Raw genomic sequence first — 22339 nt, forward strand, 5'->3', positions numbered from 1 at the left:
CCTCCCTGTAAGGTGCAGGTCTGACCTTCTAGAAGCCTACCAGCTATTGCTCTCCCTTACCTCTGACTCCCACTGTGGGCTTTGATCGAACAAAAATGACGAGAAAAACCCAAAGACACCATGGGGTACTTCGATGAGGTCAGAGAAAGTGTCTTTCACCTTTTCCATACATCTCTTTGCCCCCATCCCCTCCCCCCGTGGGCCTGGCTCAGGGTCTGGAACTTAACTATGTGTGGTCTTGCTAGGTGCTGGTCTGAGGCCAGTGATCAGAGGGTGCTGGGTTGGGGGCAGCTGGCAGATTGCCTGGTGTGGGGCGGGAACCTAAGGAACACTGGGAACCCACAGCCTGGCGCGGCTGGCTCTGAGGAATTACTGCAAGTCTGCACAACTTAAAAATCTGCAGTTTGGGGGCGGGCGGGGGAGCGCGGGGGTGGGTCCCCGAGCGAGCGTCCCATTTCTCCTCCGGGCGGTTCACTGAGCGTTCTCGCTCACTGCAGAGGAGCGGGCGATGCCTGTGGACCACACGCCGGCCTTGCTGAAGTCCTGGTTCGTTCCTCAACCTCGGCGGAAGGCATCTTCCTCTGACCTTCGGGAAGGGGCCGGTCTCGTCCTCGTTCCGCTCAGTGCATACGTCCGCCACCTCTTCTGATCCGGTAAGTCGAGGAATGGAGCGTGTGAAACAATCTTGTTCTGCACCGTGCTTGAGTCTTCAGGCAGCCGAGCTGGTGGTAAACAGGCAGGACCTGGGTCTGTTTCCTCCTTCGCACTTTGTTTTCAAACAAGTTGGGGGCCGCGATACTTACTAAGAAAATCCCGGCAAATTCGCAGGGCTTTGCTTGGGAGGAGAGGCGGTAGCCGGAGCCGCCGGGGCCGCAGAGGAGGTCACCGGTCTCCCACAGGTTCAAGGTGCTCCCAGCCCCGGAGGGCTCGCAGGTGGGAGGCGCGGGGCGCGCTCCGGCTCCCCCCCAGACTGGGCGCGCAGCTGCACGGGTGACTCTGCGCTTGGGTCTGGGCGCGGGCGCGCGGGGGCCGCCTCTCTGCCTATCTATCCAACAGTTCGCGCGGCCTGACCCCGGCAGCCAGCAACCGCCCGCGGCACAGCGCCGCGCCCTCGGCCTCGGGAGAGCCGACTGGGAGCCCGAAGCGAGGCGGCGTGCGGAGCTGGGACCAATGGGGCGGCGGCCGAGCGGCCGGCCCCGCCCCGCCCCGCCGGCGGCTCCCGGGCGCCGCGCTCCTGCCGGGCGGGACGGACAGACGGACCGCCGCGGGCCGCCCGGCTCTCCTCGCCGCCGCTGCGGCGGGCGCAGGGCCGCGCGGAGACGCCTGACCCCTGCAGCGCCGGCGGGCGGCGTCGCAGAGCGGAGCCAGGCAGAGGCGCCGGGACTCCTGCAGGTACCCGCTTGTGTCCCCTCCTCCCCGTGCGCTCGGGAGACTTCTCCGTGCGACCCCGCAACTTTCCCCGCGTTTTGCTGCCCAGCCCCGCCGTGGCCCAGGTCACGGGTGCACGACCCCGCAGAGCTACACCCGCCGGGGACTTTGCATCCTGCTGGGCGCCTGTCTCCGGCGCTGTCCATCCTCCGGTCCCCAGACCCGTCGTTGCTGGAGTCCTAAGGATCCGCCTGTTGCGCGGGCTGCCGGCAGCCGAGGCAGTGTCTGGGTGCCTCGGAAAGCCGCAGGGAGGGTGTCTAGAATCCGCTCTTGCGTGCGGGGTGGAGGACGGAAGGAGGAGGGAGAATTGAGCAGCCGGGGAAAGGCGGCACTTCGCGGAGGGGCATCCCTGGGGCGTTTCCTTAGCCGGGAAGCCGTTCCTTCTCTTCCTCGAGAGGAGGCGCTTTCCTGACGAACGTAAGTGCTTCCCAGGCCGCCCGCTCCGCCTTCTCCCCTGTCATTCTCCCCTCCCTTTTGCCCTGCAGCGGTGCGAGGCGCCCCGCGACAGTTGCTGGGAAGAGGGCACCCAGGGCCCTTGCTCTGGTGCCGCGCTGCGCCCAGGGACTGCCGGCGCGCTCCGGGTGCGAGCGGCTTGGGGCTTGCAGGGCCCGTGTTGAGTCGCCCGCGGACTGCGTTTGGATCTGTGGTGGCGATGGGAGTGGGTGCCTCGGGGTCGGGAACTTTCCTTTCCCGCGCCTCTCTGGGTGGCTGCCCGACTTCTGCAGGTGAATGGGCTGGCGAGCGAGGCAGACCTGCCGGCCGGGGCCGCGGCGAGGCGGGCTGGGCGCCTTTCGCATTGCAGGGATCACTCTGAACCGCCGCACGCGCCGCTTCCCCGGCTCTGCCTCTTGTCGTTTGTGCCCTTGGTGTCTCCAGCGTCTCGGCGGGGGACACTGAGCCGGTAGTCTAACTGAGAAAGCCCACGACTGGGGTGGACGGCAGAAAAGAACTACGTCCACCCGCGGGAACGGCCCTGGGGCCCTAGTTTGATGCTGGGGCGTGGTGGTGGGGTGTTTCCCCTCGCCCTCCTGGAGAGTAGACTCTTGATTTTTGTCTTTCATGTCACCCTCCGAGAGAGGAGCAGGTGAGAAAAACCGGATGAGAAACCTTCCCCTCCCTTTTCATGTATTTACTTAATTGATTTGCATAAGCGCTGGCTTAGAACTGTGTAAGTTACCCCTAGTTGCTCCTCCTTCTAGACTACTTGCAAATACCTGCCCAGGTAAACAGGCAGCAAGCATTTTCCTGAGCACCTGCCCCCTTGCTAAAGTCAGATGCCCTAGTGCCTCTCTCCCCACATGTCTCAGGCTGAGAGAGGGTGGCATTGATTCTGTGGTTGAACTTGGTGTACCGGGCAGGCCTCATTCTACCTCTGTTGTAAACTGCTTGAGGACACTGATTCACTCAGTGTATCTACAAACCAGCCCACAGTGGCTGGGCCAGTCCTTGGTCATACCCAGAGCATGGAGAAGTTTCTGCCTCCCAGTCTATTCCGTTTTTCCTCACCAGATTCGTTCCTTCTCCCGTTCTAATATTAAATTAGCCATTTCAGAACTAGGAATTGTCAATATTAGGGTGGGGAGGAGATGATACTGAAGTACTCAAGAATTCTGAAGCCAGAGCGTGTTGTGAATATTTTTAGGAGACTTGCAGGATCTGTGTGGACTCAGGCTTGTGTCTGAGCCGTCATTACCTGGAAAATCAGCCTGAACAAAAAAGCCATTAATGAATACAGCAAAGCTAAGGTTTTGCTGGTTAAGTGTGCGAGAGCAAATTGGGAGGTTGGAAGCAATCTTTGTTCTGTTCAGAAATATTAAAATATTAAAAAGCCAATGCTGTGACACTTGAGTTTGCCAGCAAAGCACTAGTTAAGTTTTTTCTTCTTCCTTATTATTATTATTATTATTTTTTAAAGTAGGGGAAGAGTGGGCACTTCAGCCACCTCCTCTGTCTTCAGTGGATTTTGCCCTTCGCTGTAATCCTTCACAGACCCTGCCTCCCTCTGTTCTACCAGAGATCTCCATCTGCCCTGTGTCTGGCATTTGGGGCTGGGATGTGTGTCAGCTCCGTGACAGAGCAGGCATCACAGGGTTTTCCTCCACTTCTTTTTTTTTTTTCTGGCCTCGCCCTGAGAAGCATGCGGGATCTTAGTTCCCCAGTTCCCCAGACCAGGGATTGAACCCAGGTCCCGTGCAGTGGAAGCGCGGAGTCTTAAACCACTGGACGGCCAGGGAAGCCTTCTTTCTTTCTTTCTTTTCTTTTTTAATAGATGACATTTGTTGTCTGGATACCATATGCCAGCTATGCTGCTCGGCACTTTTCCAGGCATTATCTCATTTAATCCTCAGAACACCCCCATTGGGAAGTGAGGTTTCCCTTCTTGGTTACAGTGTTTCAGTGGGAGCCAGCAGTAGATGGAGCCCCTGCAGGGCATGCTGAGCCTGATGGGAGACCGCAGGGTGGGGCTGAGCCTGAGGTCTCACTGGCAGGCGAGGACAGCTAGCCAGGGTGGGGGTGAGGCAGAGGGGCAGGTGGGCGTGCTAATTGTCTCTACCTATCAGATGTCAGGAAGGTAGATCTGCCTGGGTGCCACTTGTGTGAAAAACCTACTAGGACTGGGCACCTGGGCTCTAGCCTGATTTCTACCTGCTTATGGCTCCTTGACTCAACATAAGTCACTTTGCTTCTCTGAGCCTCAGTCTATTTAGTTGCAAGGAGGTAGACATCTGACATTGCTGTTACCCTGTACTAGGCACTATGCTGAAAGCTCTCCATGTATTAATTCACTTCATCCTGATGACGACCCTAGGAGGTAGGCCCTTTTATTATCCCATTTTCATTTAATTTTATAGGCTTAAAACAACAGAAAAATGTTCTCTCACAGTTCTGGAGGCTGGAAGTCCCAAATCAAGGTTACCAACAGGGGTACACTCCCTCCAGAGGTTCTGTGGGCAATCTGTTCTTTGCCTAGTTTAGCTTTTGGTGGCTCCAGGCATTCCTTGGCTTATGGCTACATAACTCTTGACCTCTGCCTCCATGAATTAACCTATTGTAGGTGAGAAAAAAGAGACGAATGAGTATCGTGTGCAGAGTCACATAATGAGGATGATGTGAAGCCAGGATTCTACCCCTGGCAATCTGGCTGTGGAGCCACTGTGAGATGGTCTGTCCTTTTTGTTTATCCCTACAGCCCTGACACTGTGCCCTGCGCTTAATAGGACTCAGTCTGGGCTTGTTGAATGGTGACAGGGAGAGGTGGCTTGCTGTTACCAAGTGACTGTTTGGCCCCCCGTCTCCCCTTGGAAAGAAACTTGAAAACTATGCAAGAAAAATGCTCTTTCTTCTTTTGCCAAAGTTATCCTCTTTCCAATGGAATTCTGCCCAGCTAGTTGGGAAAAAAGGAGACAGATCATAAAGATTGTGGACCAAGTCCGCCATCTTTGTGTCTCACCAGGAGGGCAGTGGATGTGGAGGAGGGTCCTTGGAGGTGGTGGAGTTTGAATTTCATCCTGAAGCTGGCTTTTGGTTATTGCTCTTGGCTAGTCAGGGTGCTTAGTTGGAGCAGGGGAGGAGGAGAAAGTACTTTTGACTGTTGTTATTTTATTTTGCATTCAGTGACATGGTAGGTGAAACTTGGAGAGAAATCTCAATTGTGATGAACACAACAAAGACGTTTAGAATGTGCAGTCAAATGTAGAAGCTGATTTAGAAGAATTCCCATCCTTGTCTTCCTTTATCATTTCTTTAGATCACCCTTTGCAACTTTGCAACACATACACCTACCCCTTATAAAAGTAAACTCTTCTTGCTAAGCTATAAGTAGTTCCTAGATTAGGTTGTAGTGTTTTTCTTTGTGGGCAAGGGGGTCTTGCTGTGTCTGGAATCCTGAGGAGCCTTGCATCATGGTGGGTTTTTGTTTTTCCAGAAGCTTTTCCAGCACATTTCTGCTTACTTTCTATTGGTCAGAAGTGTGTAAGAGGCAGAGAAAGCAAGCAGCTGTTTTTAAAAAAAAATTTTATTTTTTTAACGTTTTATTTTATATTGGAGTATAGCTGATTAACAATGTTGTGTTAGTTTCAGGTGTACAGCAAAGTGATTCAGTTATACATATACATGGATCTATTCTTTTTCAAATTCTTTTCCCATTTAGGTTGCTACAGAATATTGAGAAGAGTTCCCTGTTGCACCATGGTTTGCTTGGAGTAGGTACCTTATAAAATTGTCTTTAGCTGCACAAGCGTTAGATGATAAAGGCCCAAGACCCCCTTTTAGGCAGTAACGTTACAGATCAGCAGTTAACGTTGACAGCAGCTGGCTACAGTGTGCTTGCTGAAGTTCCCAACGAATGAAGCATCCTGCTGGGGTCCTGAGCAGATCAGCTGAGCTCAACTGAGCACCCAGCAGATGCTCACCAATGTTGACTTAATGATTAACTTCTGTGGTCTTGTATATATCCTCTTTACATATACAACTATGCACAAGCATTTATTCAACAAGTATTTGAGTACTTACCCCATATTATGTACAAGGCTGGGGCTGGGTAGGAGACAGACATTAAACAAATAAATGCGAACATTTGAGCAGCGGCAAATGTTCTAAAGAACTTCATCCGGGAGAGTAGCAAGGGTGGGAGGGTGCTAGTTTAGATGGGGGAGCTGGGAAGACCTTTCTGAGGAAGAGACTTCTCCTTCTGAGGGATGGAGAAGCGTTTATCACGTGAAAAGGCAGAGAAAAAGATTTCCGGGCTGCAAAGAGGGTGAGGATTCTAAGGCAGGACTGAGCATTGATGGTTGGAGGAGCTCCAGGAGAACCGGCCGGGGCGCTGGGAGGAGGTAGGAGAGGAGGGCAAGGGCCAGATCATGCTGTGCACTTTGGGCCAAGTTCAGGATCTTAGAGTTTATCCCGAGGGCTCCGGGAAGGAGATAATGGAGTAGTGGCAGGGGAGTGTCAGCTTATGTTTCTAGAAGATCACCTGTGAAGGCTGTGAAAACGATATTAAAGAAGAAAAGATTAGAGAGGTTCCAGCATGGCAGCTGGGAGCCTCGTTAGAGGCGTGCTGGGCATGTGGAACCTCAAGCCAGCTTGGACCGAGCGAGAACGAATGGGCGGTGAGGAAGCGGAGACCTGACAGGTACAGGTTGATTAGGAAACAAAACAGAGACAGGGTGAGTGCAGGGGAGGCTTTGCATTTATGTCCGTCTATGTGGAAGGCGACCGCGGCTGAGGTTAGGGAGCTGAGTCCAGCTCCTCAATAAACCAACACATACCCATCTCTGTATGTGGGGTTACGTATGTACCAGCACTTCTAGAAGGTTAGACATTTGTCTGACTCTGTCTCCAATCGCTGGGTAAGTTTAAGCATGTCACTTGTCCTTCCCTGTTTTTTTTTTTTCCCCCACAGCCTGGAAATTTTATGATTAAAAAACTAGATAATCTTTCTATGAATATTCTTCTTCCATAAAGTCATTTATATGTGTTAATTTGGATTGTTTTTATAAAGTGAATTAGGAGAACCATGAGTGGGTATGTGGGAACATTTGTGGCGAGATTCTAAGCATTTGGACCTTGATGATCACCAGTAAGCTGCTTTCGAATTGGCTTAAATGGAGAGAAATCAGTGATCAGCGTGGTGGTGAGGAGATGCCAAGCCTCTCCAAGATGTATGGGGGCGAGGCCCAATGGAGAGCCTGAGGCATGGCTAGAGGCCAATTTTCTGTGTTTCAGTGGAATCCTCCTTTACCAGGTCTTCCTTGTCACGTGAGGCTCTTCCTCTTTACTCACTGGTATCTTGTAAAAAGATGCAAGAGAGCAACATATGGTCTGTCATCTGGGAACCCATGTTTAGTGTAATATGTTGGCCTAAAGATCAATAAGGCACATCACAGATAGCCTGATGGAGTCTTGAAGAAGTGGTGGAGTACCCAGTGACCAATTTATAGCTGTAAGGAGAGCATAAACAGGACCATATAATTGAAAATTACTCCAAACATTGGTTAAGAGACCTTTTGAAGACTTCTCTCGGTAATGGTGACTTATATCCTGACGAATAATTAGTGTGTTGAGATAAAAGAATATCAGCAGACTAGCATTTTGGGCTTGAACATGTTTACATTTTTTCACTTACATTCTTCTATGAACTGGTTTGGCTTTCCTAAGACCTGATTGGCCTTCCAAAGTGAACCTAAACTCATCTCCTATGATTTACTTAAGGTAAAGAATTTATTTGGCTAAAGAGATGGGAGAACTCCGTGGTTAAAGATCGTGGTTTGCAGATTTGGATACGCCTGGGTTCTGGCAAAAGTATTTCAGCACTTTTGTCATTGAGGTCAGTAAATCATACCTTCTGGGTAGTGTTTTCTTGTGGTTTTTTAAGATCCCAGTTTTCTAAGTGTGGTACCCTCATGAGGCCACTGACATAAGACCTCTGCCCGCCCTCCACCCCTTGGTCATGAGCTATTGCCTGGCCAAGACTTAGCCCCTAGGCTGTTTCAAGGTTGAGCCTTCTGGTGAAGCTTGTCTCCTCTGTGCTAAATGTGTAAATAAAAAGTGTCATTATGTGACAGTGTTTATCTATCTATCTATCTATCATCTATGCTGAGGTGCAAAACGATACCAATATCCCCATACATTATCATCTCCTTAAATCACAAATCCTACAGTGTAGGCTCTCCAAATATGCAAAAATTGGAATCTTATGAAAGTTCATATGGGGCCTGAGAGCTTCACCTTTAAGCAGTTTCCCCAGGCTTCTGGATCTAAATAGAAATCAAATGTCAGCATGGTGCCTCTTTTTGGTGATGAGCCCTGAGTTCTCGTCTCCCAGCTCCTTCAGACTTAAAATGTGGAAGGTGCAGCACACTTTGCCTTCTCATCTCGTGTCTTTTATATGGCACTTTGAAGTAGAGAGTACCCAGTAGGAGGTACAGTTATGTAATGTGGCCCTAAACTCCCCTGGTTTTGCTTTTTTACCAGTTGCACCTATCACCCATATCAGCAGTTGCACGCCAGCAGGTCCTGTTTTACAATATCCTTCATTTGTAAGCTAGCGTCAGCAACTCGGAAATAACTTCCACTTAAGCGTTATTAGGCATCAGGGTTAGATTTCAGAATGCCCCACGAACGCAGAATTAAGTCCTAAGGAGTGGGGCAGTAGATGGCTTTGAGTAGTGGACGTGCGAGACTGTGTGGTGTAGACAGGAGGGGATGGAGCTCTCTCTCCTGGGGACAGGGTCCTGCCCCACACACCCATCTTCTCAGACGCACAGCCTAGAGGAGGAAGGGTGCCCCGTTAGTGTGGGCTGCTTAGCTGATTGGGCGAAATAGACAAATCCACAAAAAAGTACCGTATCGGGTAGAGAGTGTCCGTTTTGCAAGGTGAATGGTTGCACAACATCATGAATGCATTTAATACCATTGAACTGTACACTTCAAAATGGTTGAGATGGTAAATTTTAGGTATTTTACCACAATAAAAAATTTGGAAGAAGGAGAAATTGAGATTCCGGCGCTGTGAAATAACGTTTTCAAGTGTTTTTCCCTCAGGACTTTACATGCTTAAAAATTATTGAGAACCCCCCCAAGAGCTTTTGTTAATGTGGGTTATATCTGTCAATATTTATATTAGAAATGAAAATGGATGCATTTCAAAGTATTTAATTATTAATTCATTAAAAATAACAATAATCATCTCATAACATGTTATAAATGGCGTATTTTTATGAAAAGTAACTAGCTTTTTTAAACAACAAAATTATGAGTGGCATTGTTTTACACTTTTACAAATTTATTTACTGTCCAGTTTAATAGAACACAATGGAATTCTTAGAGTTGCTTCTCTATTAAGTCTGTTATGTTTTCAAACATCATACATCCTCTGGAAAACTCCATAGGACACTTGTGAGAGAATGAGAGGGAAACAGGAAAATAACATCTTAGTTTATTATGGAAATAGTTTTGACCTCATGAATACTTTAAAGGATCTTAGGAACCTCAGAGTTTCCTGACCACACTTTGCGAACTTCTGCTATAGAATAAATCTCCAGCCAAGTTAATTTTTGGTTGTGTTATATGTTTTAGTCTCTTTTCATCTAATAGTATATGAATTTGAACTTTAGCAATTCCATATATTGCTTATCTCCGATTTCAGATGAAAGAACTAGGTGGCTCCTTAAAAAAAAGAACTATTGTATCATTTGTTTTTCTCAAGCATGCATTTTTATGTACTATGGAATAAGGACTCCCTTTCAGCATCTCAGAAGGAAAGTCTGCACCCCTCCAGAGGCTGTGCTGAAAGCTGTCCCTGGGGCTCTGTCCTAGTGTCACGTGTTACTGCTGCGGTCACTGGAGGGCTTGGGGGCTCTCCTTTTCTTCCTTCCTGTTCTATCCTACCTCATTCTTTGTTGTATGGAGAACTTGGAAACTCGGAGAGAGGGGAGCACACATAGGACGTAGACCGGAGAAAGGAGAGGTGTGCAAATTTATTTTCATACGTCAAATTGAAAACTTTCTGACTTGCATCACCGGGGATCTCATTATTTTATAATTTTTTTCATATTGATAAAGATGGAATTAGTCACAGCGGATAGTTCTGGGCAAAGCGTTAAAAAAAAAATCCTCTCAGGATGGTTTTCAGGAGCTGGATGTGGATGTTTGCGAAGCATAAAAACATTTTTTCTCCCTTTCAAATAATGGATTAGGTGTTCTAGAAACCATCATATTTATTAGGTGCTATATAAACCATCATATTTAAAATGTTAAGTGAAACTTCTTTTTTCACCCCATGAAATAAATCGTCACTGTGGCAACTTACTACAGCAACAGACATTTGGCTGTTTCAGAGTTTTGTTGTAAATATGCTGAGGATTTATGATTTGGCAAAATCTGTGACTCCTAGCAGCAATAAATACTTTTCTACCATCCTTTGGAAAGACCATAATGTGTCAGGTGTGCAGACTAGGTAGAAACAATAGCTTGGTCAGGCATTCTCATCCTGTTGTCCTGGAGTCTCCAGGAAAGACTGTGTGATGTGAAGGCCCCTTCCAAACAGCCTTCTCCACTCTTTTGAGCAGGAAAATCCTTGTCTTTTACCCTCATGCAGAGCATTAATTTAGTTATGCTTCCACCAAACATCTCTCCCACTTCTCTGCTGTATATCGGAGGCTGGTACCACTGTGTATTGGTGATATTGCTTACAAATATGGTTCGGTTCTGCAAGCATGGAGGCTGGTGCCTATGTAGCATGAGGTGTGTATGTGGGCGCGTGTGCACGTGCGCACACGTGTAGTACATCAAAGGGGAGTGTCCTGGAAGAGGTGACGTTGGAGCTGATTTCTTGAAGACAAAACTGGAACTAACTGGAAAAGGAGGGAACAGAGGGAACAGCTTCAATGAGAAAGAGAGTGAACCGTAAGGTTGGGGATGGGAAAGCATCTGATGGGGCTGAGGCAGAGGGGTTGGAAGTAGATTGGTGGACGCAGCCGTCAGAGAGGCAGGCAGGGATGTTCTTGCTTTGATGTCAGTGGAGGAGTTTGAACTCTATCCCAAACACACTGGGGAGCCACTGAAGCTTTATCTAAACTACACGTTCTGACTTGTAGTTTAGAAAAGTCTCTCTGGCTGCCTGCGGAGGCGGAAGGGGTGTCAGTGAGAAGGGGGGACAGGATGCTGTCACTGACTTGTTTACTAGTGGGATTTGGGTGCATTAGAGCGGGGCCTGTATCACCCAGGTAGTTAATTTGACCTGTTCCTTAGACCCCTACATTCTTTTTTTTTTTTTTTTTTTTTGTGGTACGCAGGCCTCTCACTGTTGTGGCCTCTCCCGCTGCGGAGCACAGGCTCCGGATGCACAGGCTCAGCGGCCATGGCTCACGGGCCCAGCCGCTCCACGGCACGTGGGATCTGCCCGAACCGGGGCACGAACCCGTGTCCCCTGCATCGGCAGGCGGACTCTCAACCACTGCGCCACCAGGGAAGCCCAAGCTTGTGCATTTTAGAAGGTAACTTTAGCTTGGATTGAAGAATGAATTTGAGAGTAGGGAATGGGGACAGGCCTAAGGCAGGGAGGGCGGTCAGAAGTCTATGGAGTAAACCATGGAAAAATACCAAGTGTCTGAATTAAAGCAGAGGCAGGAGAGAGAGAGGGGAAGGAAAGGGATTTAAGAGCTATTTGGGAGCAGAGGATGAAAGGAAAGTGTGAATGTGTTTATTTCAAGGTCCCATTAGGACAGTTGAATGGATACATCCAGTAGCCAGTTCCATGAGTCCACAATGTAGGAGGAAGCTTAGGGCTGGAGATCCACACCTGACCTCTGGAGTTGGGTGACATTTTCAGGGAGAGGAACAGCAGGATGAGGAAGAACCCACGGGGTGGGGAGGTGACACAGACTTGAGACCTGCAGATTGTATCCAGGCTACAGATCTGTTTGATTTGGCTTACAGTATTAAAACATTAACAACAAAGTTGATAACAGTGAAAAAGTTGGGAAAGTTCCCATAAAAATAAGATTTGTGGGCATTCTTGACAGTGTGGGGCAGTCTGGCCACCTGATGCTCACAGATAAGGGACAGCGGTCCTTTTTTGGCAGGGCTGGTGCTCTCCAGCTTGTCACAACGGCCAGGTGACCTCCTTTCTCATTTTGGGCACCTGCTGAGCCCCTGCAGGTATTTTATTTTGTGACCTCAGATTTAAGATTTGGGAAGAGGAAGCAGAGTTTCATAGGAAACCAAGAATAAGTAGCCAGACAAGTGGCGTAAGTGAACGGCAGGGGCCGCGAGGTCAGCAGTGACAGATGCCTGGGACAAGTGAGTCACGCACAGACGGGTTTGGTCACCTGAAGGTGCCTTTAGCAAAAACACTTAGTGCGGCGTTAGGGTAGGTATTGTAGCAGAAGAAGGAAGGATGAGTGTAAAAAATGTTTTCAAGCAGCTGTGTTGCAAAGAGGAATTTGGGGTTGGGAGATTTTATTTTGTGTTATTTTTTGATATGTGAATGCCTTCAGCATATCTATATAAGGACGTATGTGATATAAAATAGTACTTTCTTCATTTACCCTTGACTTACGTTTTATAACTACAAGGAGTCCAGTCTTGGCTTTGATTGTTTAACAGATCATCCTACAAGAAAAAGGTTGTTCTTATTAAAACTACCTGCTCCCAGGGTATAGAATGGCGTGAGGTGCTTTATATGGCTCTGAAGATGGCCCTGTGAACTTCTGATTTTACCAGCATTAAATGCAGTTTTGCTATTCTGATAGGTAAGCAGCAGTGCCTTCAGAGGGGTAATTCTACATTTTAACAGCAGCAAGTTAAGTCAAGCCGTGGCCATGTGGTGATTTATAACCTGCATTTACTCATGCCTTTGTAAGCTGTCCATTTCCTTTTTTATCATTTGCCAGGTGGAATCTGTGTGATGATCTTATCAACCAGCATCCCTTCTATTTCAGTCTGGGTTTGTGTGCTTTTATTGGTTTTATGCCATATGCCAATTTTTCCATTTACTTTTTTTGTATTTGTTATGCTATAGCTTGATCTAACTTATTTTGTGTGTGTTTGTTTGTGTGTGTGTGTTGGAACTATCTTGTCTTTGATGTAAAACTCTTTTTATTAAGGAAAAAAATGTATTTCCCTTCTGCAGTGGCTGATAAATAAGCTATTTTTCTTCTGTGGTGACCACAATTTCAAACCCGCATTTGCTATGATTTTTCTTTTCTCCCAGTAGTGCAGTGGGCAAGAAACACTTTACAATTCGACATGGGATGGAAGCAGCCAGTAGCCAAGCTATGTGATAAATGTAAACCAACTAATTGATTATCAGTCAATTCAACATGTAATTTTTGAGAACCTCATATGTGTCATGTGAGGTTCAAGGCACTGGGGCATACAGTGATGCATAAGGCAAAAGTTTCTGCTATCATGGAGCTCATATCCAAGTGGGGAAACAAACTATAAATAAAATAAAGAAACAAAGCATATGTCTCTAGGTGTATTTTAGGGATTAACAAATGCTAAGGGGAAAAAATAAAGTAAGGAAGGGGGTTGGAGTTTCATCGAGGGATATTTTAGATAGGGTAACCAAGGAAGGCATCACTGAGAAGCTATCATTTGACTAAAGACCTGAGAGAAGTGAGGAAGGAGCCATGCAATCACCTGGAGAGAGAGTGTTCTAGGCACAGAGATCAGCCAGTGCAAAGGCCCTGAGGCAGAAATGTGCCCTTGTGGCTGAATAGCTCAGGAGACCTGGGGTGTGGTCCTTTTGTTTCAGCAGATTCTCTATATGGCCACATGCAATCCATTTCCCTTCCACAGAGACATCTCTCACCTGGATAACTCCTGGCTCACAAAGATATGGACGGTACAGGCAGAATTCTTCATATTCTAAGAAGAAAGAATCTATTTAAATATGCCCAGGGAATTCCCTGGCAGTCCAGTGGTTAGGACTCTGTGCTTCCACTGCATGGGGCCTGGGTTTGATCCCTGGTTGGGGAACTAAGATCCCACAAGCCACACAGCATGGCCAAGAAAAAAAAAGTTAAATAAAATAAAATAAATAAATCAATAGCCCAGGTCATAGGGCTATATCTTGACCAAACTCACCCATTTTCTGCTCTCTGTACCTACCACAAACTTTTTAGCCTCCATGTCTTTGCACGTGTTCTCTGCTTGGAGAACAGCCTTACGCTTACCTGTCTCCTTTACTTGTTCACATCTGACCTGACTCTCAGGGCTCAGCTCTGATACACCTGGTTATGTAGTTGTCCTTCCTTCCCTATCTGAGGAGGACCCTTTACTTCCTCTGAACTGCAGCACCTTTTTGATACCTCCCCTAGTGTTCATATTCTGCCTTGGGTTGCAGTTGTTTATTTACCTATTTACCGTCCTCCAAGCTCTTCTAAGCTGCTGTAAGCTCTGAGGGCAAGAGCCATGTTGTGTTTTGTTCTCCGTAGTTCCCAGGACAGGGCCTGCCCTAAAACAGACGGGAATGAACAGCAGAAGCTTATGATTCCTACAAATGACGCCACAGCACGTCGGCAGAGGGTTCTCTTCCACTCAGATCTGTAAGTTCACTTAGTGTCTACCCCACTCCCTCTCCTCCCTTCCCAAATACTGACCAAGGCTGATTATGACCTTTTATGTTCTCAAGTAGAAACAACTCTTTTCCTAAGTGTTTTGTAATACTTGTAAAGAAATTTGCACAGTGTTGGAGGTATAGAGTAGAAGGAAAAAAATCACCCAAATTCCATCATCCAGAGAGAATGCATTTCACATTTTGGTGCATATTCTTATAGATTTTTTTTTTCATTTTATAAAGTCAGACATAGTTTATAAAGATCAGAATCATGACACTATTGTATTATAACTATTTTCTTCTTTTCCTTAGCATATTGTGACTATCTATTCAAGAGTCTATGGGCAGTGGAGCACAGTGGACCAGAGAAGAGCTTTAGAGCATTATTGTTTGAGTTCAAACCTTGAAACTATCACTTAAGAGCTGTTGACCCTGGAGAGTTAGTTAACTTCTCTATTTACCAGTTTCTCTGTCTGTAAAATGAATCCAATAAAAATATTACTTGTACCAGTGTTGTGAGATGAAGTGGGTTCAGGCATGCAAACACTTAGAGCGGGGCCTGACTCGGTATGCGGAGCTGTTATTATCACGTCAGTGTTTTTAATGGCCACGGAGTATTCCATTGCATGGCTACCTCCTAATCTATTTAACCATTCCCTTACTGATGGACTTTTAGGTTGCCTTTGACTTTTTACTCTTATGAATAATTAACGATGCAGTGAACATCCTTATATCTACATCTGTGGACACGTGTCTGATTTATATCCTCAGGATACATTCCAAAATGTGAAACTGTGCGATTTTGGGACACACATTACTGGTGTCCTCCCGAAGGTTTCCTTTAACCGACTGATACTGCTACTATCATTGCATGATAGGTTTTTTTTCCCTGCACGCCCCAGAACTGTTTGCTTTCAGTTGCTTATTTTATCACTGTGTTAGTGTAGATGTTTGACGCATCAGCCATTGAAAGCGGGACAGAGAAGCTCAAGCACAGGGTCTAAAGCCCCCAGGTGAGCTGATGTGCCCTTTTCCTGCCTGCAGGCTGAGCCCCTGTTTTTGGTCAGCCACAAAGCAGGGGGACTTCTGCAAGGTGGAGGGAACCAGGGTATTCCTTCCTGGGACCAGTGGAACGGTGGCAGTCCTGGAGGTCCATGCAAAGGTCAGGGGCTGTGCGGTTTTTGCTTTTTCTTATGAGGCGCTCACCCTTCCACAGGGCTTTTCTTTCTGTGGATTGTCTTTGGAGGTGACCCAGCAGCAGCCTGCTCCCCACCTCCGTTCCCCAGGGGAGGTTGTCTAGGAATAGAACCCGAGAAGAAGAGGACAGTGGTGTTTAGTTACCTGTGCCTCCAGCTCTCGGGATTTCTGGGGATAGTATTGCATTCACTCGTTCTGGATGGCCAAGAGAAATGTAATTTACATTAACCTTTCAAATGTCATTTAGAGGCCTTGCTTTAGAAAGCACTTACTGGTTTGCTCTCCGAAGACCAGAACCCCTATCAATTTATCTTTAATTCCTGAATATGTTAGACCCTGGCAAGTTTTCATTTTCTTCTTGGGACAGAGCAAAATAAAGGGAAAAAAAATCATTGTTAATTCAAGGATTTTTCATATTAACTTAAGGTACTTCTTGAAATTTGATAGTTTGGAAAAACTAAGTCATTTGGAGCTATTCTTAGTAATCTACTTTCTGAATCAACTAGACAGTGTTGTATTACTCTGATTGCTTTGGATCATAGGGTTTAAATGTAAACATAATTTACTGTCACATGAAATTCCATTATGGTAGCCTGATTGCGATATTTTAATTTTATTTAAGCAAAACCCTGGACCACACTTCTCACTAGTGAAGCAAGGTAGAGGTGAGGTCAAATTTTACCTTTTCTTATTATTTGTATTATCTCATTACTCTTTGATTTTATTGAAAATTGGTCTGTGGATGATGAATAGGGGCGAGACTACAAGAGTGATATATATTTGCATCTTTTCCTGGAATACCAATGGGTTTCCGCAAGATTGACAGATTTGGTTAGGAGTGGGTGTGGCCAGCAGGAGCACCACGCCCCACAGGAAGGAGGCCACATCTTTGAAACTATATTAGTGCACGGGCCCTGTGTGTTATTCTGGCACCAAAAACATTAGCAAACATAAGACAGACTCTCAGAGAAAATCACTAACCTTTACTCCTGACTCACGTTGTGTGAAGCATGCTTTGAGTTTCAACAAAAGGTTAACCTTGCTTTTATCTTTCCTCCTGTGCAAAGTTTTGCTTGTCTGACACCAGACATGCCAGGACTGAATTCTAAAAGAATAAGTGTTTTGGGGAAATTTCCCCAGCCCCTGTCAGCAGCTGAAGTATTAGTACTATCTGTCGTTCTGACCTTCTGAACTGCCAGGTCCCAGATAGGTGTCTGAGGTTTTTTCACTCTGCTTGTTGAGCAGTGGTTCACAGCTGGGGATGATTTTGTTCTCGAGGGGACATTTGGCCATACTTAGAGACATTTTGGTTGTCACACCATGGGGGGTTGGGAGGAGGTGTACTGCTGTCATCTAGTGGGTAGAGGCCAGGGACGCTGTTCAACATCGGACAGTGCATAGGACAGCCCCCAGGAAAAATAATTATCTGGCCTCAAAATGTCGATAGTGCTGAGGCCGAGGATCCCTGCTGTAGAAGTTTGCAAGGTCAGGATGTCTCCAGAGGAGGTAGCTGGCTGCCAGGTGGGTGCTTCAAGGTGTCGTGTACCTGGTAACCTTATCACGGATTGGGGTCAGCTCTCTCCCAGACTTGCAACTTCAGAGCTGATTAAACTCTAGGAGGCTGACTTGAATAGAAACCCCCAGGAAGGTGAGTAAATAAACTCCTTTTTGCCTTATTAAATTCCACTAATAAATAGAACTGGTGGACAGAGTGGACGCTTGTGTTGGCTGCATAGCTTATATGCTGTCTGTTGGCAAGGAGCCTGGGAATGAAATTGCTAGCAGGTGCCTCAGGGAGCCTGGAATCAGAACAAGGGGAGATTTGGGGGTATCTAGTGATACGTGAAACTCTGAGGTCTTAAACCTCCACTCAAGATGCATCCCATCAGTTTTGGAGATGCTGTGTCTTCAGGATTAAGACTCCTCTCCTTTAGGAAGTGCTGGAATGGGTCTTGGCAACCCATTTTGACCTTTTACACTTTTCCTCCTCTGTTTCCATTGCTGACCCGCTGCCTTTCATCATCCATATTGATTCTTTTAATTAATTTATTTTTTAGTCTTGTTGGCTTGGGGGAGAGGAATTGGTTCAATAAAAACGTGTCAAGCATCATTGGGTAACATCATTTGAAGATTGATATTAGGACTCTGTCCCTAAATGGAGGCTTCTCAGTCTACTGGGTGGCACTGGGGTGACAACATTTCAGAAGAATGTGAGCAGGGCCATGACAGGTGCTCTCAGGATTCTCTGCAAGTACAGAGGGCACAGACCTAGGCTGCAGTGTCGCTTGGAGTGTCTGCTTTGAGCCCTCAGGCATTACTGATTTTAGAGTTTAATTTTGGGAGAGCAACCTTATCCCTGTGATTCTGAGTTCTGGGAGAGGGACTGAGGGCATCATTATCACTCCTGTGTACTGTCTGCTTGTTCGTTTGATTTTCCTCGTTCTGTTCCAAGATTGGATGTCAGGCCTAAGGGTGATGAAAGAGTCCGATATGCCACTTAATATTCACCTTTTCCCTCTCAGTATTGGAGGCAGTCATCTTGTTCATTTTTGAAGGCTGTAGTCAACCCAAGAAATACAGCCAGGCTAGAGGGGAGTCCAAGGATGCTGCAGAGGGTCTCCCTTTGTCCTGTGACGAGAGGAATTATGCAGAGGCTGGCAGTACTTGAGTGAGCTCGATGTGTTTTGCCAGGATCCTGCTGAATCACTGAGCACAGTCAGAAACCTCCTTAAGTGCTAAATCACAAACGATCCAGTCTTGTTTTTTGAACAGTTGCACACTGATACGGATGATAGGAACACAGAGAAGCAGAACCATTTGGTGGGATTGTTGAGCAGGAAGGAGAGAACGTGTTGGATGTACACATTTTTCTTCCCCCCAAAACTCTGGTTTGGGCCACGTTCTGCCACCTCTACCAATCCTTTCTTAACTTTCCCCAACAACGAAAAGAGGACCTTGATTTTCTACACTAATTGAAATCGGGCAGACCTACCTGAATTTGAGTCCTGTCTCTGGCACTCATTAGGTGTGGAGCTTTAGGCAGACAGCTTTGCTGAGCCTCAGTGTCCCGCCTGTAAAATGGGAATATCAGCACTTACCCCTTACAGTGGTTGAGGAGGGAGGTGATGTGTGTGAAACTCTCGGGAAGGTTCCTGGTGTGTTGTAGGGACTCGGAAAATGCTAGTTATCGTTTTACGTGGCGAGGTCACACCTAGCGTGTGAATGCCCGAAGCAGGGAGTAAATTGACATGAATTCATGTAGAGAGGTACTGACTAATTTTACATGTTTTCCAAAAATCCAGTTTTTTGGACAGAAATCATGGTGATGGGAAATGAGGGGAGGCACAAGAATTCTGAGTTTTGGGGGAAGGAGAGCGAAAAATATAGCCTTGGATGTTATTCGTGCATCAGACGTTCATGCCCGCTGGGCATCAGTTTTTGTAAAAAAGATATCTTTGGCTAACCTCACAGTCTGTCCCTGGGCCAGCCCTATCCTTCTGGGTGATCAGCCAGTGCCCAGCAGTGCTGGGGTTTCTTAGAAGTGCTGAATAGCCTAAGGACTTTGTTAATTTTTTTCTTCAGTAATTAATATAGTCATGTCAAAGCTGTTTGCAGTTAATTAATTACCTCCTAGCCAGATTAATCTTACCTTTCTTTAAAATGTGCTACATTTGGAAAGGCGTCTGCTAGGGAAAGGAAGCCTATATATATGTGCTGTATCCTTTAAAAAAGGCACAACATTTCTGCATTTCAAGTGAAACACAAATATCTGAGGCTAACCCTTTGAGGTGCTGCTGGGAGTCTGTGGAGGGGGGAGGAGGGGAAGGAGGATGTTAGCTCCTGAATTGATTTTATTTATCCCTGTTGAGATTTCTCTACCTCTTTTGCCACGTGTCCCATCTCAGAAGTTCACTTTGGGTAATGCTGCATTTATTTTCCTGGACCCTTCCTCCTTATCATCTCTATTAGAGCTGGAAGTTCACTGAAGGCTTGCTCTGGCCATTGTTGGGACCGGCTTGGAAACCATTCCTGCTTTGCCCCCCTCACTGCCCCCTGGGTGTTGGCAGGACACCTCCACTTGGTTGTTGTTTGGTTTGGGGTCTGTGGTCTCCTGGGGTGGGGTTGCGGGCAGGCACTGCGTCTTGTTGTAACCCCAAATGCTCTGGATAACGCTGGGCAGAGCTTCAACTATAATGAAAGTTTGTAATGATTGACGTAGCTGGAGGCTCTGCTTTCAGTTCTTTCTGAAGCTCAGAATCAATCTTTCCTTCTTTATCTTCTCCTCCTTCCCTTTGAACCTAGCGTTGATTGGAAAACATGAAAATCGATGGATAGATGATTAGATACTAGTATAAATCTATGGGACTGCGCCACCGTGAGGCAAGGTTTACCTTGTTGGGAACTGAAGGTTCTTTTTTACTTTCTTTAATTTTTTTCAGAGGGAAAAATTGAAATTTGTCCTTTTATTTGTTTTGATACAAACTTAATTCTTCCCCATACATCTCACACACACACACACACACACACACACACACACACACACACACGTTAACTAGAGAACTTTGATCTAACACCTGTAGTCATTTCTGATCTGTGAAATATGACAATGGCCAAATGAAGCAAAATGGAATTTGGCCAGCCTTCGGAACCTATTGATTTCAAATTAGAGCATCAGTATTCATTCTATTAGCGCAGTCACACTCAGAACTTGGTCTCTAATGTGGATTAAAGGTACTCATTTAGAGGGTTATAAGTATATCCTTGATGAATTAGCTAATATTATGAATTAGCTAAAATAATGCTCCTAGAAGAAGCTGTGTGGGAGGTGACTGCAGTCCTAATTCTAGTGCCTCGTTTTATCCTTGGATATTTTCTTGGCCTTGGGGTCAGTGGAGATGTCCCACGTGTCCACTCCAGTCAAGATCTGAGGGTCCTGGGGCCTGAAAGTGGTTGTGAATCACTTCCTGATGTCTCTGTAGCCACGTGTCCAGTGGGAGCGACGGGTCCCTGAGAGTTAGATGGGGCTCTAAGATATGGGTCTAATCAGTAAAACACCCAGAACATTGAGTCTGAGATAAAACTTCTTGTATGTGTTTTCCCCTTGGAGTTACAACTTGACTCATGCTTTCTTCTGCAGGTGAGAGTGATTTCCCAGCGACTGCTTTGGCCAGTACAACCAGAGAACAGGATTCTTCTCTTCTTTTTGGCCACTAAATGCCTCTGTGCACCACACTTTCCAGTGAAGGAAGAAGGGCGGAGCTTCTTGGATGACGATGGACATTCCACTGGGCAGGATGAGGGCAGAGAGTGTGACATCAACACCACAAGGGTAAGCGCTGCCTCTCTGATGTTTTCTCTGACACCATGACTTACCAAAGGAAGGGGAGAACAAACCTTATAGTGCAGTGACAGAAATGAAAGTCAGACATCAGGGAGACTCTCCCGACTGTAAAATCCACTGGGCGGTTGGGGCAGATGACGAAGGGAGAAAGGGAGAGTGCCAGCCTGGAAGGATGGGGGACATGGCAGGTCAACTATGGAAGATTCTGTCATCTATGGGGCTCACCCCCTTTTGTTGTTTGTAGTTCAGACTTGAGGGAGTGACACTACTGTTATTGTGACAAGGTTCCATTTGTGTCCATTTGAGTCAGTCTGGCTTGAAATCGGTGTGTAGAGCTGGGGTTGGTAAGAATCTCACTCAGGTTACAGGTTGAGGGCTTATTGGCAGTGCCTGGCCCGGGGGTACATTTTTCTTTGAGCCACGTAATGTTAAAAACTTTTTGGATCAATTCTAATTACAGTTGAGATGTACCACGTAAAAAGCAGGATTTCTGGGTTTTCCAGGAACACTGTAAGATACACCTAGACTGGCCCTCTGTTCCCACGAAGGACTCTGGTGCTGAGTAGCCTTTGCCACTTAGACAAGCATGGGTGGTTCACCACAGTCCCCGGCCTGACCACTTCATTTGTGTAACTTACTTGTTTGGCCACCGGAAGCATTTCATTTCACCATATGCCTGAGCTAGATCATTCTGCTGGCTCTTTCACAAACACACTGATAGTTTTTGTTGATTCTTCCAGAAAAAAGTGTCTTTCACTAGACGGTGGACAGCAATTAGCATAAGGGGCTGTGGAGATGACGAGACGTGGTCCCTTCTGCAGAAGAGCTGGGAGTCTAGTGACAGCAATGGTCAGACTTGTGGAGGATAAAGAGAACTGTAAAAACACTATCATCCCTTGTGGTAGGGGCTCAAATAAAAATGCACCTGCAGGGCTGTGGGAAAAGGGGAGCAGAGCCGGCAAGTAGGGGCAGGGGTGAACTATTAATTTGGCGTAGGTGCGTTCAAATGCTCCAGAAGACACCAGAATGTCACTCTGACAGCCGTTTGTATGTGCGTCCCTCCATGTAACATGACTCAGGTGGAGCTGTGACTCTGATGCAGCTACTGCAGAGTTAGGGCTCCCCTCTTGGGGCAAAGTCCACATTTTTCCTGTTTCTGGTTGAAAATCTTTCACCTGTGGTTCTTTGCTTTTTACAAATAGGAAACATTTCTGGCTTTTTGTCTCACTGAATCAGCCCTCTGAGCAGCCCTCCTGCTTGGAGATGAGCTGCGTGGATTACAGGGATCCCTGGAGTTTCCAGAGGGGGTT

General features: G+C 46.7%; 1 protein-coding gene across 2 annotated transcripts in view; it reads left to right on the plus strand.

Annotated features, from left to right (window-relative positions):
- The first annotated feature begins 1313 nt into the window (after positions 1–1313).
- KCNS3 (potassium voltage-gated channel modifier subfamily S member 3) overlaps positions 1314–22339 on the plus strand; it is a 30514-nt gene continuing 9488 nt past the window's right edge. The window contains exons 1-3 of one of the 2 annotated variants that reach the window (XR_003682326.1): positions 1314–1392; positions 14370–14480; positions 14804–14967. The gene's annotated coding sequence lies outside the window, so the exon portion shown is untranslated. Of the gene's footprint in view, positions 1393–14369; positions 14481–14803; positions 14968–20825; positions 21018–22339 lie in introns of those variants that run through there. The other variant, XM_028496862.1, reaches the window with a different exon arrangement.

This window comes from Physeter macrocephalus, chromosome 12 (genome assembly GCF_002837175.3).
Source record: "Physeter macrocephalus isolate SW-GA chromosome 12, ASM283717v5, whole genome shotgun sequence".
NCBI classification, from domain to species: Eukaryota; Metazoa; Chordata; class Mammalia; order Artiodactyla; family Physeteridae; genus Physeter; species Physeter macrocephalus.